Genomic DNA, 11,053 nt, shown 5'->3' with positions numbered 1-11,053 from the left:
CAAGTGATCTTGGAGGTCTTGTCCGACCTTAATGGTTCTGTGATTTTGTCTCTGTGGTGTGCTGTTGGCGATCTGAGCGGGGCAAACACCACGGCTGGGCAGTTCACTGCAGCACAGCCCCTCAGTTCTCACTTCCAATGGGTTCAAGAGGAAAAAGAGTAAGCAGGTTTCCAACACAAGCTTTCGTTCCTGTGCGCTACGGACCCAAACTCTTCTCATAACCCGCTTCTGGGGGCAACCTCCCCCCAGCCTGAGGAGATGCCCTCACCCAAGCCCTCCTTCCCCGCGCCGTTCAGGCTATGTTTCCTCAGCCGGCCCAACGAGGCCTTCACCTCCCTCTCTTTCCCTTTTCCCTGCCTCGCTATCTGCCCGATCACCCTTCTCCCCATGGCTCAAAGTCCCCTTTTGCTCCTTCCCCCCCCTCAGCTCCCCGGCCGGGCCCGCCATGGCGGCGGGCGGGAAAGCAGCGAGATGGTGGGCAGGGGGCGGCGGAGCCCGGGGCTCACCGGGGGCGGCGGCTCCGGCACCGGCCGTCCCTAAAACCCACCCCATCGCCTTCCCCATCCCCGGGGGAGGTCCAGGCAGCCCGAAAAGGCCCCGTCCCGGCGGCCTCGCCCTCTCCCCCCTCCCGCATTCATAGGCGGAGCTCGGCGCGGCCCCTTTTGCCGGCGGGGAGCGCGGTGCTGCCATGGCCACGATGCCCGCCGCGGCTGCCGCCCGCCGCTCCGCCTCGCCTCACAACTGAGCCCGCCGCCGGCCAGGGGGCCGAGGGTGAGTGGAGAGAGCTGGAAAGGGGACGGGGACGGGGAGAGGGACGAGGAGAAAGAAGGACGGGGATGGGGACGGGGCCGCGCCACGCGCGGGGCATCCATTTTGCATGATGCAATCGGGGGCTGCGTCCCCTCCTCAGCCCCCTTCGCCCCCTCCTCAGCCCCCTTCAGCCCCCTCCTCAGTCCCCTTCAGCCCTTGTTCAGCTTTCGGGGTGTCCCATCCCCTCTCCGTGCCCCCCAAAAACACCAGGACCCCCAGCCCTGGCTGTCCTGTGGTGGCAGGGGGACGGTGCCCGGTCGCCCTTGGTGGCACCTGGCACCCACCCAGGTGGGCATCGCCGCCACCCTGCCCGCCTTCAAGGGGTGAAACCCACCCGGCCCCGCTCAACCCACGTCTCTTCACCCCACAAAACGAGCGGGGTGGCAGAGGACATGCTTCTCCAGGAGGTGCAGGCCTCAGCGCTGAGCAGGAGCGAGCCTCGGACCACCGTGGCCATCCCTCACCTGGGACCGCTGCGGCCCCAGCGTGCGGCGCTTTCCTTTCCTTAAAAATTACAAAAGAGGCTGGAAATTCACTCAGAAGCCTGTTTTGTGCTCCTGGTGCTCAAATTGAGGCTGCAGCCCATGAGTTCCTGCTGCCTGCTGTCCTTCAGCCTGCCCCGGTCACTGCTGCTCTTAGGGAAGGGGCTTGTGCCCATTTTGTTTGTCAGCCGGTTGGGCTAACAGATGGGTTTCTTCGTCTTTTGCATATTCATGTCCTAACGTTTGTGGCAGACAGGGCAGGGAGGGGGGGAAAAACCAACTCAAGAGGGTTTTTGTATGCAACACAGGCTGGAAAGAAGGGGTAGGACTCTTTAGGACTCTTCGTTTTGGAGCAGGGTGTAATTACCATCGGTGCTGAGGACAAGAAGACCACTGCAGGTCTGAGGAGTTGACAGGGTATGAGAGAAGGTGGGTTTATGAGTGAGCTGTCTGTTAGCTAAGCGGCTTTGCCTGCCACGTGTGGCACTCGCGGCCATGTACAAACATCAGCAGCAGCCCCGAGGAACAACCCCGTGGCGACGTCTGCCATCACACGAACCTCTCAGCGCCCCTGCTCCAAGCCCAGGGCGTGTGGGGAAGATGTGTTCGCACCTGTAGGTGCTGTGGGACAGCTCTGCCTTTAGGAATCCTTTACTCCGTGACACTTGGCTGCCTCTGCCATGGAGGGAGAGGCGTGGGTAGTCCCTGTGCTGAGTTCCCGAGGGCAAGACGCAGCATGTGAAAACAGTAGTGAAGCAAAAAGGGTTTGCAGAGCCTGCTCTGACAGCAGCGCGTTTGAACCTCGTGACAGGGAAGCTTGTTTCGCTTTGGATTTCAGCGCTGACCGGCTGTTTGTTTTACGAAACGCCTGGCACACGGCGAGGCACGCACCCACACCCAGCTTCCCAGCTGCACTGGCTCTACCTCTGACTGGGAGAAACCTTCCTGGCTGGTGAGATACTCTGTGGGCTTGCCTTGCCTTCGGCAGTCAGCCTAAACGTCTTTTAGGCAAGGTTTGTACCTGATGCAAAAAAAAAAAAGAGAGGAATTGTGGAATTGCCAAGGCTGCGTAACCGCAGATTGTGTTCTGTATTGTACCGGAGGGGATGGCTCTTGTCCTGCGCCCCTCCACCAGTGTGCCTTAGTGCAACTGGCCCCAAAATGCCCCTGTTCCCTGGGCTGTGTTGTTGATTTGTGCTGTTTCACTGCGGGGTGTTTTGAGGCTCGCTCCTTGTAGGCTTGTGCTGAGCAGCGCGAAGACGCCTTCAGGAGGCCCCCCGAGTTTTGGGGGGGGCTGGAACGGAAACTGAGGCCAGCGAGGCTTCTAATTCAAGCAGTTCAGCTGTGAATGTGGGTCAAAATGTGTTATTGCACATTTGCAACGTGCTCATGAGTCCACGTGAAGGAGAGAGAAGGGAGCTGGATCCGCTAGGCAGAAGGAGCGTAGAAGAGCATTGCTCTTCCTGCAACCTAACCAGTTTTCAGAGGAACCAGCTCAGAGCTGTGTTTCTCTTGAAATCTTTGTGACTCCTAGTTTTATTTTTATCTTTTTTTCTGTGCCAGTGCACTAACAAATGGCAGGTAATGTTGCACCTGGGCTCTGTGTCTCTGCTTTAGGTGATGGGACGTGTGAGGACTGCTCTGTGCCAGTCTAGCTTTCACCTATAATTCCCTTCTCCTGGCCCATATCAGCGATGCCGACGTAAAGGTCTGCACTGCAAACACCTAAACCTTGATCTCGGTCAACCTGCGAGGTTCTCGGATTCCCCCGTGGCTTTGGGGAGAGCCGTGGCTGTTTGCACTGGGGGTGAGTTTGTTCTGGTATTCGAGCACTCCCTTCTTGCTGCCTTTGCTCCCGTATCGCTGCCTGCTTAAACCCACAAAGAAAAAAAAAATAAAAGGGCCGAGCTGAATCTCTTGGTCAAACAGGACGTGGGGTTCACTGACACCTCCCTGTGGTTCCTGGGCACTTGGGGAGTGTCAGCGATTAGGGACTGGGGCTCCCACCTCCCTGCTGCCAGCGTGGCTTGTATAAACCCCGGGACCCTCGTCCCAGCGTTGCTGGCTTGCCCTGAGCCCACCGAGGTGGCTGCCCAGCGGTCCTGTGAGCCGTATCTTGCACAGAAGTGCCTTGTTTCAGAGTTTCCAGGATGAAATGCCACGAGGTTTTTGGCTCGGGGTGCATTTCGGAGTTTCCAGTTTTCTCCTCGAGTGAAAACCAGATCGGAAGACGTCATTTTCACAGAGGTGCAAATGAAATGTGCTCAGAAATTGGGGTAAATCAGGTGAAAAAATGCACTACCGGTTCCTTGGCTAAGCAGCATTCCTCCTTACATTTTCCTGATGACCTAACCCACTCCTCAGTGCGTGCCGTACCATGCCACAACTCCTCTGAGAAATCCAGGCGATTCCTAGGCTTACTCAAATGCCCCATTTATGACCGTAAGGGCAGTATTTAGCTTCCTATTTCCTTACAGCTCCTTCTCCTGCCTTTTTCTGGGCTGAGGAACAACTTTTGGGTTCTCTTTCCCCAGAGTTGTCTGTCCTGAGCTGGGCAGGTTTTGCACCTCGCTCCTGTGCCTCGTCATTTTCCAGACCCGTGTCATTTGTCTGTATCTTTCCTTGCAGATCTTTCAGCCTGCTTAATTTATAAATTACAGGGATGAGGATTTTAATTAGGGTGCTATTTTTGAGGGCTTGCAGTGAGTTACCATCCGGATTTATTGAGCAAGGTGTGTTTTTCTTGAATCCGGTGGCTGTTTTGTAGTCGTCCCCTCCTAAAAAAGTTTGTTAGAGCCACTCCGACATCCTTAAAAAAAAATAAAAACAGAACAATGAGCTTTTTCTTTAACTGGGTTTGTCCCTGGTGCGGATTCACACAGCTTGCTTAATCCCAGCTGGTTTATTTATTCCTGGAAGCCGCTCTGTCCAACGAGGAGGTGCTCTCGGCAGAAACAGCGGTGTGTGCTGTGACCCCGTGTTATTCCTGGCTGCCGGGCGTTTGGCTGTGGTGAGAAGGACTGGGTTACAGCCTCCCCTTTGGGGATATTCCCCTCTGTGCCCGCAGCTCTTGGGGCCAGCCGTAGGAAGACCTGCACGGTGCTGCCTCGTGTGTCTGCACCCCCCGGGGCAGGTAAACCGCAGGTGAGTGTGCTTGGGCTGCGGGGTGGCTGTGGGATGTGGTTCAGAGCCACTTCCTTTTGCTCTAAAAGCAGGGCCGTGTAAAACTGCCTTTTTTTAAAAAAACTTTATGGGTGAAACACGCTGAGATCGGGGCTTTTTGTTTCCCAAGGATCCGCTTCCCCGTCCTGCCTGTGCAGCGGGAAGTGATGTAGGTGTGGATTGCGGGGCAGCAGAAGGAGAGAACTTCTGCCAAAAAAAAAGAAGGGGGGAAAAAAAGCACGAGCTATAAAGCACAACAAAAGCAAAATGCTGCTAATGCTGTAGTGGTTTCGTTCAGGAATGCCTCCGTGGGAGGCTCTTTAGGATATGGATGTGGCAAGAGCTCGCCGTGAGCTGACACACGAGCTGTGTCCCTGCGCTGAAGAAAAGGGGGAGAGCCTTAAAATAAAAAAACCTGTTGTGTTCATAGAAGGAGGTGGCTTTGCCGAAGCCACTCTTTCACCCACGCTGTTTCAGCTGGCAGAGTAAATAAGGTGATTTATCTCCAGCAAAAATACTACGGGGGGGATTAGTTTGTTGGCCTGGGTAACCAGAGTGCAGCCTTTCATCTCCAGGTTGCTGATTAAACTCCGCGCCGGGTTCCTCACCGCTTGCTGACCCGCCTGAGATAATTCCCGAGCAGAGGATGCTGCCGAGGGCTGTGCTGTTTGCTTTCCCCCTTCCAAAAGTTCACGGAGCAGGGTGACCGGCAGCGTGGGTTGAGAAAGGCTTTTGCTTGGTGTCCCTTTTAGCTTGGAACAGCAGCGGGAGCGATTAAAACAAGGATGGGGAATTTAGCTGGCACAGTTTGGAAGCGCAGCCATGCCACAGCATCGGGCATCTGCTGGTGCTGACCGCAGGTGCAGCAGGAGGGGCCTTTTGGGCTCTTTAATCCGCTGGAAAAGAGGAAGAAAGGAGCCAAAAGGGAGCTGGCAGCCTTAGCGTGAGGAAGGGGAACACCCAGAGCTCGGCAGCTGAACGAGGGGTGAGGGTGGAGGTGCCACGCAGGGGAAGAGCAATCGGTGTTTGGGCTCCCGCTGGGGTGTGGAAAAGGAGAACTCGTGTGAGATTGATCTGGAACAGCAAGGATTGGGCTGGGAGTTTGGCTGCTGGGGCCTTTTCGCTTCAGGAAAGCTCCAACACAAGCAGCAGAGTGAAAACAGGAGAGCTCAGCAGCTTCAGAAGGATCTTTATTTGTGAGGACTGCAATTGCTGGAGGAATCACCGCTCTTGCAAGGAGATCCTCGGTTCTGAAGTTCAGCAGTTCGGCCTCTCTGCACACCTCCAACCCCAAAAATGCAATCAGGAGAGATTTCTTTTGCTATCAGACCTGGGAAACTCTAATCAGGTTTGTAACATGTGATAGCAGGCTGGATGCCACTAGTAATTTTTCTGGTCGGCTGCCAGGCTGCTGGAGGGGAATGAGAACTCGACGATGGCAAATCTGGTCAGCCTGCAGAGAAAAGCTTTCGCTTTGCCTTTTTTTCCTCCTGCAGCACGGCCGTCGAGGAGCAGGGGAGAGCTGAGCAGTGAGTTTTAGCCGAGCGAAGAGTGTTTACCGCCAGCAAACAGACCTTCCACCTGTCCCGCTCCGATAATCAGATTTATTTAGGTGGAATAGATCAAGCCTGGCCTCCCATACCCGTGCGACAGCGGGAGCACCTGATGGCTGTGCGATCAGAGCAGGCAGACCTCACACTTGTAGCGTTTGGGCTGCTCTATTTGGGGTTTGGATACCATGAGTGCATTTTTTGGAGGCGTTTTGGTGGAAGCCCATCAGCGTCCAGGAGCTGTGAAGTCCTTGCAGCGAAAGCTATTTGCAAATCACTTCCAAGAGTGTTTTTTTTCCCCTCTGTCAGAGCAGTAATCCCAGCTCGTCTGCCTTTTTTTTTTTATTACTCAGGTGCTCCTGTCCCACTGAATGCTGGATTTTACTGGTGAAAGGGACTGGAGGAGCGCCGAGCTGGGCAGGATCGGGGCAGATACTGGAAGGAAAGCGAGCGACCGGTGCAACGTGAAGCTTTAACAGCGAGCGGGCAAACACGTGGGCGAAGCTGCCATGGCAACTGCTCGTGGTGTTGGCAGAAAGCACCAAACCGTGCCCTGCTGCTGTTCCTAACCACCAGGCTGCTCCGGGGGGCCGGGAATCCTGCGGGAAGGAGCTGCCTGGGCAGGGGAGGAAGGTGGGGAGGTGATGATGCGACTGGAGTAGCGCGTTGCAAGCACAGGTAGCGGCTTTCACCGGGCTGTGAGAGCCAGGCTGGGGGGGTCTGATGGTAGATGAGAAGTGTGGCCAGGTGCCCGCCTCGTGCTTTACCTGGGAAAACTCCCGGATTAATCAATTAATTAGTCTAATTACTTTATTTCGATCGCCCAAGCCCTGAGGGGCGGTGTAGGCTCTGCAGCAGAATTTGAGGTTTGCAGGCACGCTTACCTGAGGGTAGCAAAGTGCTGGCTGCCATCCTCACCTCTCAGGGACGTCCCAAAATCGGTGTGCCTGAAAATCCCTGCCTGCTGTGCCCTTCTCATTGATTAAATGGCAGCGTTTGGGGAAGGCTCCCTCCATCCATCTGCCCACCTCGCTACAGGACGCCGTTCGTTCTTCTGCAGAAGCGTCAGGGCTCTGGATTTCTGATTTGATCGTTTCCCCACTGCTGTTTGAATAACAAACCAACTTCTGTCTCGGTCTAGCTCGCTTCCTTATCTCTTCACGGACACTTCCCACTGTCCCCCAAGGATCATTGTCTAAAGGCCGCTCCTGCGGCTCGCTGCGTGGCACGGCCGGACGTTTCGGCTGAGCAGAGCCCTGTCTCCCTTTTATCTGGATGTAAGACAGACAGAAACTTGCTTATTTAGTATTGTTTCCCAGAGCATAATTCCTTTTTTTCTCTTTTTTTCCTGCTTGCTGTCAAGGCTGAACCCCTGGCAGACTCCAGGCCGTTTGGCATTCGGACTCGATCCCTGGCAATCCGTCTCGGGCTCTGCTTGGGCACGTCTAATTATCAGTGGAGATCCCCTCAGGTTTTGTGACAAACTGGGGGAGTTAAATCAAGCCCTTTTCTCACAAAACATAATTTGAAGCCCTGCTGAGGAACTATTTGGGAAGACGGGTCGAGCTGGTGGGAGATAATTTCAATTTAAATGCTTTTCATCAGAAAATAGGGATACCCATAGCGGGAGATGTGTGATGCCCTTTGTCACACCCTCCCTCCTTTTATTTTGGTCAAAAATCACTCGTTGTTTTGAAATATGTTTGAAAGCATAACCACAAATAACCCGGATCAAGTTTTAGGCAGGCATTGAAGCAGAACATTGAAGTCTGTCTGCTCTGAGGTTTGGGGGAAATCCCTGGCTCGCAAACAGCTTGCAGTTAGGAGGTTTTGTCTGGACTTGGGAAGAGGATGATTGCCATCCTGGAAGCCCTTATGGGATGGGAAATGAACTTGGTTCAAGCTGTGCTGGTTCACAAGACAGGCTGGCGAGCAGCAGCACCCCGAGGCAGAAGTGGAGCAGCAGCACGCTCTGCTCTTCCAGTGGCACTGGCTATTCCCCTCCAGGAGCTGATGGTGAGTGAATGGATGGTGTAGGGATCACAGAGAGCACCTCGCTGCTCCTTTTGCAGTGGGGCGAATCCTTCGGGGCTGTGAGACGCCTGCAGAGCACTGGGAGAAATCTCTGAGCTACCCGTGACGTTCAGGAGCTGGAAGAACAGAAGCCACGAGGGGCAGAGGGCTGCTTCCCGGGCAGCACATTCCTCGTGCCACGCAAACGGCCGTGTTGAAAAGAGGGAGGTAACACGGGCCCCGTTTTGTGGGCAGCGTGTCTCTGGGCAGGTAGGTAGGAGCGTGTTTGTACACACTGCACACCCCCTGCTGCGTGTGCGGCCGAGCTGTGTGTAGCCAGTGGTTTATATTTAACTGCATGGCTTCGCTCTGAGCCGTAAATGCCTTGCTGCTGGGTGATCCCGCTTTTCGTGACAGGATTGGCAAAGAATACAACGCTCGGTGGCCACATCCACACGTGCCGATGTAATCTGCATTTCTGCAGGGTGTAGGGCCATAAATACATACTTATACACCTAAAAAATACAGAATTATGGGAATCAAGACAGCAATTCGACAGCACACGGACAAATCTTGCCTGGTTATCATAAAAAAAAGAGGGTGGCATCCTTTTCCGCACGGTGAAACCGATGCAAAGGTTTGCAGTTCCTTTCACTGGCTTCTGGCTTGGGATCCCAGCCATTGCTGCTGCCGTGCTGGGATGTCTTCCAGCTCCACGTAACGCTGCTGCACGGTCCTGCCTTGGTTTTCATCAGCTGTGAAGCCTCTTCTCTCATGGCAGGAGTCTGTGTGGAGACCTCGGTGTCTGCTGTAGCTGTCTTCTCTCTGCCCTGTCACTCGTTGCAAGGTAACTTCACAAAGCACCTGCAGGTTTTCCAGGAGAGGTCCTTCCAAATGCGTTATCTGACACTCTTGATCCTTTAGTGCAGGGAAATAAGGTTTTGCTTTGCACCTGAGGTGGCTGCCTCAGTTCTTGTTTGCTTTCCTCTGGGTGTTTCCGAACGAGGTTTCAGGAGGCAGTCGGTGGTTCTGGTGAGGTCCCCTAAAACCTCTTTGCCTCTAGGAGTCTGCAGTTCAATCTGACACCTGAAAATATCTGTCGTGCTACTAGAAAGAGGAGGAACACAGGTTTTCCATCTCTTCTTTTTCTGAGTGGGGCTTCTCTGTGGATGGTGCTACCTCAGGGATGGACGAACCAAAGCCAGCCCTTTGGAAAGGGCACCCGAAGGGGTTTGTTACCATCAAAAAGCCATCACCACGTGGATGTTGAGAAAGATGGTGTGTGTTTAATATAAAAACAGAGGGCCAAACCCATTCCACGTTGTTTTCCAGACATGCCAACGTGTCATAAACACCTGCTGTTTGTTCTGCAGCTCGGTAGCGGTGATGCTGTAGCTGCATGAGGAGACATTCGCCGAAGACCAAAAGGATGCCGAGAAAAAACAAAACCCGCCGTGGGATGCCACTTTGCCATGAAGGAGGGGCATTAACACTTCATTAATTTCACGCTCTTCTGCGTGTCGGAGCTGGCTTGTGAGAAGCAAACTCTCGGGAGCAGCAGGGCCTTGAGGCAGATAAGGAGGGCTTTCCAGAAGCTGAAACAAGCCGTGGTTGTTTCGGAAGCGGTAGCGCTGCTTATGTAAAAGGGCTGCCCTGTCAGCTTATTTTTACCCGTGGCGTTTCATGTTCGGCCGGCCAGAGGTTTGTTATGGTTTGCTGCTTGTAGCCAGACGCAAGGCTGCTTGTTTTCTTACCGCCTTGTTTTTGAAGAACGTCGGCCCTTTTGGAAATGTTGTCGACGGGGAAGGAAATCCACAAGCCTGATATAACAGGTTAATGAACAATTAGATCAGAAGAGAGAGAATATCTTATGTGACTTCACAACACAATGCGGCCCAGGCAGGAGAATTTGGACGCAGAACAAACACGGGGTGAGCTGTAAATAAAGGACAAGGACCTGGAGGAACGGGGGGAATTGGGCCCTATTGATGTCGGTGGGAGCTCTGCTGCTGGCTCCGGTGGGATCTCACTTGAGGATGTGAACCCTGCCCCGGGAGCCTCCCTGCTAGGTTATCGAGGTGGCTCAGCCTTCCCTCGGCTCCTGCTGAAGCCCCCAGGTGCCCAGGATTTGGGGTGGCTCCGGGCAGGAGGAGGGTTGGCCCTACAAGAGCTTGTCCCAGGAGCTGTCCTAGCAGCAGGTGAGTGATGCCCAGAGCCCCTCCAAGGGGCTCTTCCTTTCCCTCCAGGACCTCATGCCCAGGGTCCCAGAGGATTTCTCTGACACCTCGGTGCCCTGAGCAGGGTGAGAATCGGGCGTGTGAGGACACACAGAGCTCATTTCGGTTCATTCAGGTCAAGTTTCCTCGACGGGGAGGCGGTTCTGTGCCACTTGGCAGCGTCTCTGGAGTAATTCGCATTGTTTGAGGCGATTCGGGCTGCGTTGTACCGCGGGAGCGCTGCCCACACGCCGAAATGAAGGCTCCTCCTTTCCAGCGCGGGCAGGAGTGGGAGCGAGAGCAGGCAGCCCAGCACACATTTCCGTACTTCAAAGGCAAGAAGCCTTCAAAAAGCCAGATCACAGGCGGGCCCGACTTCTAAGGAGGGGAAAATCAGCTCCGCCGCAGTCCCCCTTTGATGCAATCGCAAAGATAACAAATGAGGGCAGGGGGAAGGGTCGGGGCAGGGGCGTGCGGGCCCCTCCGCGGCATCCAGGGAGGTGCTGCGCTATGGGACGAGGAGCAAAATCCCCGCTTGTCCTTACTGAAAGGCAGTTTGCCGAGTCCCAGGGGGTGTAATTGGAAGCAAAACCTCGCTTTTGTCACCCGCTGCTTGAAAAGCAACAGGAACGGGCAGGAGAGGCTCAGGATGGCCACCAGCCTTCATTTCTAGGCCAGTCCTAATGAAACGGTTCCTCCTCTAACCAGGTTATCCGTCGGAAGCCCTTCTGCTTTTGCTCTTGATAACCACAACGCAGCTGGAAAAAATACCTGCAGGTGTGCCCCAGGAAGCTTCAGAATTAAGTTATTTCAACATATA

At 54.5% G+C, this 11,053-nt stretch overlaps 1 protein-coding gene across 4 annotated transcripts in view; it reads left to right on the top strand.

Moving 5' to 3' along the window:
• Positions 1-671: 671 nt before the first annotated feature.
• SLC7A1 (solute carrier family 7 member 1) overlaps positions 672-11,053 on the top strand; it is a 29,308-nt gene continuing 18,926 nt past the window's right edge. The window contains exon 1 of one of the 4 annotated variants that reach the window (XM_082777873.1): positions 672-771. The gene's annotated coding sequence lies outside the window, so the exon portion shown is untranslated. Of the gene's footprint in view, positions 772-2,261; positions 2,306-2,974; positions 3,100-10,132; positions 10,216-11,053 lie in introns of those variants that run through there. The other 3 variants (XM_082777875.1, XM_082777874.1, XM_082777876.1) reach the window with 3 other exon arrangements.

The sequence above is a fragment of the Aythya marila genome, assembly GCF_965140915.1.
Source record: "Aythya marila genome assembly, chromosome: 1".
Classification (NCBI taxonomy): domain Eukaryota; kingdom Metazoa; phylum Chordata; class Aves; order Anseriformes; family Anatidae; genus Aythya; species Aythya marila.
Note: the sequence above shows the minus strand (reverse complement) of the source record. Positions and strands in the feature narration are given on the sequence as shown.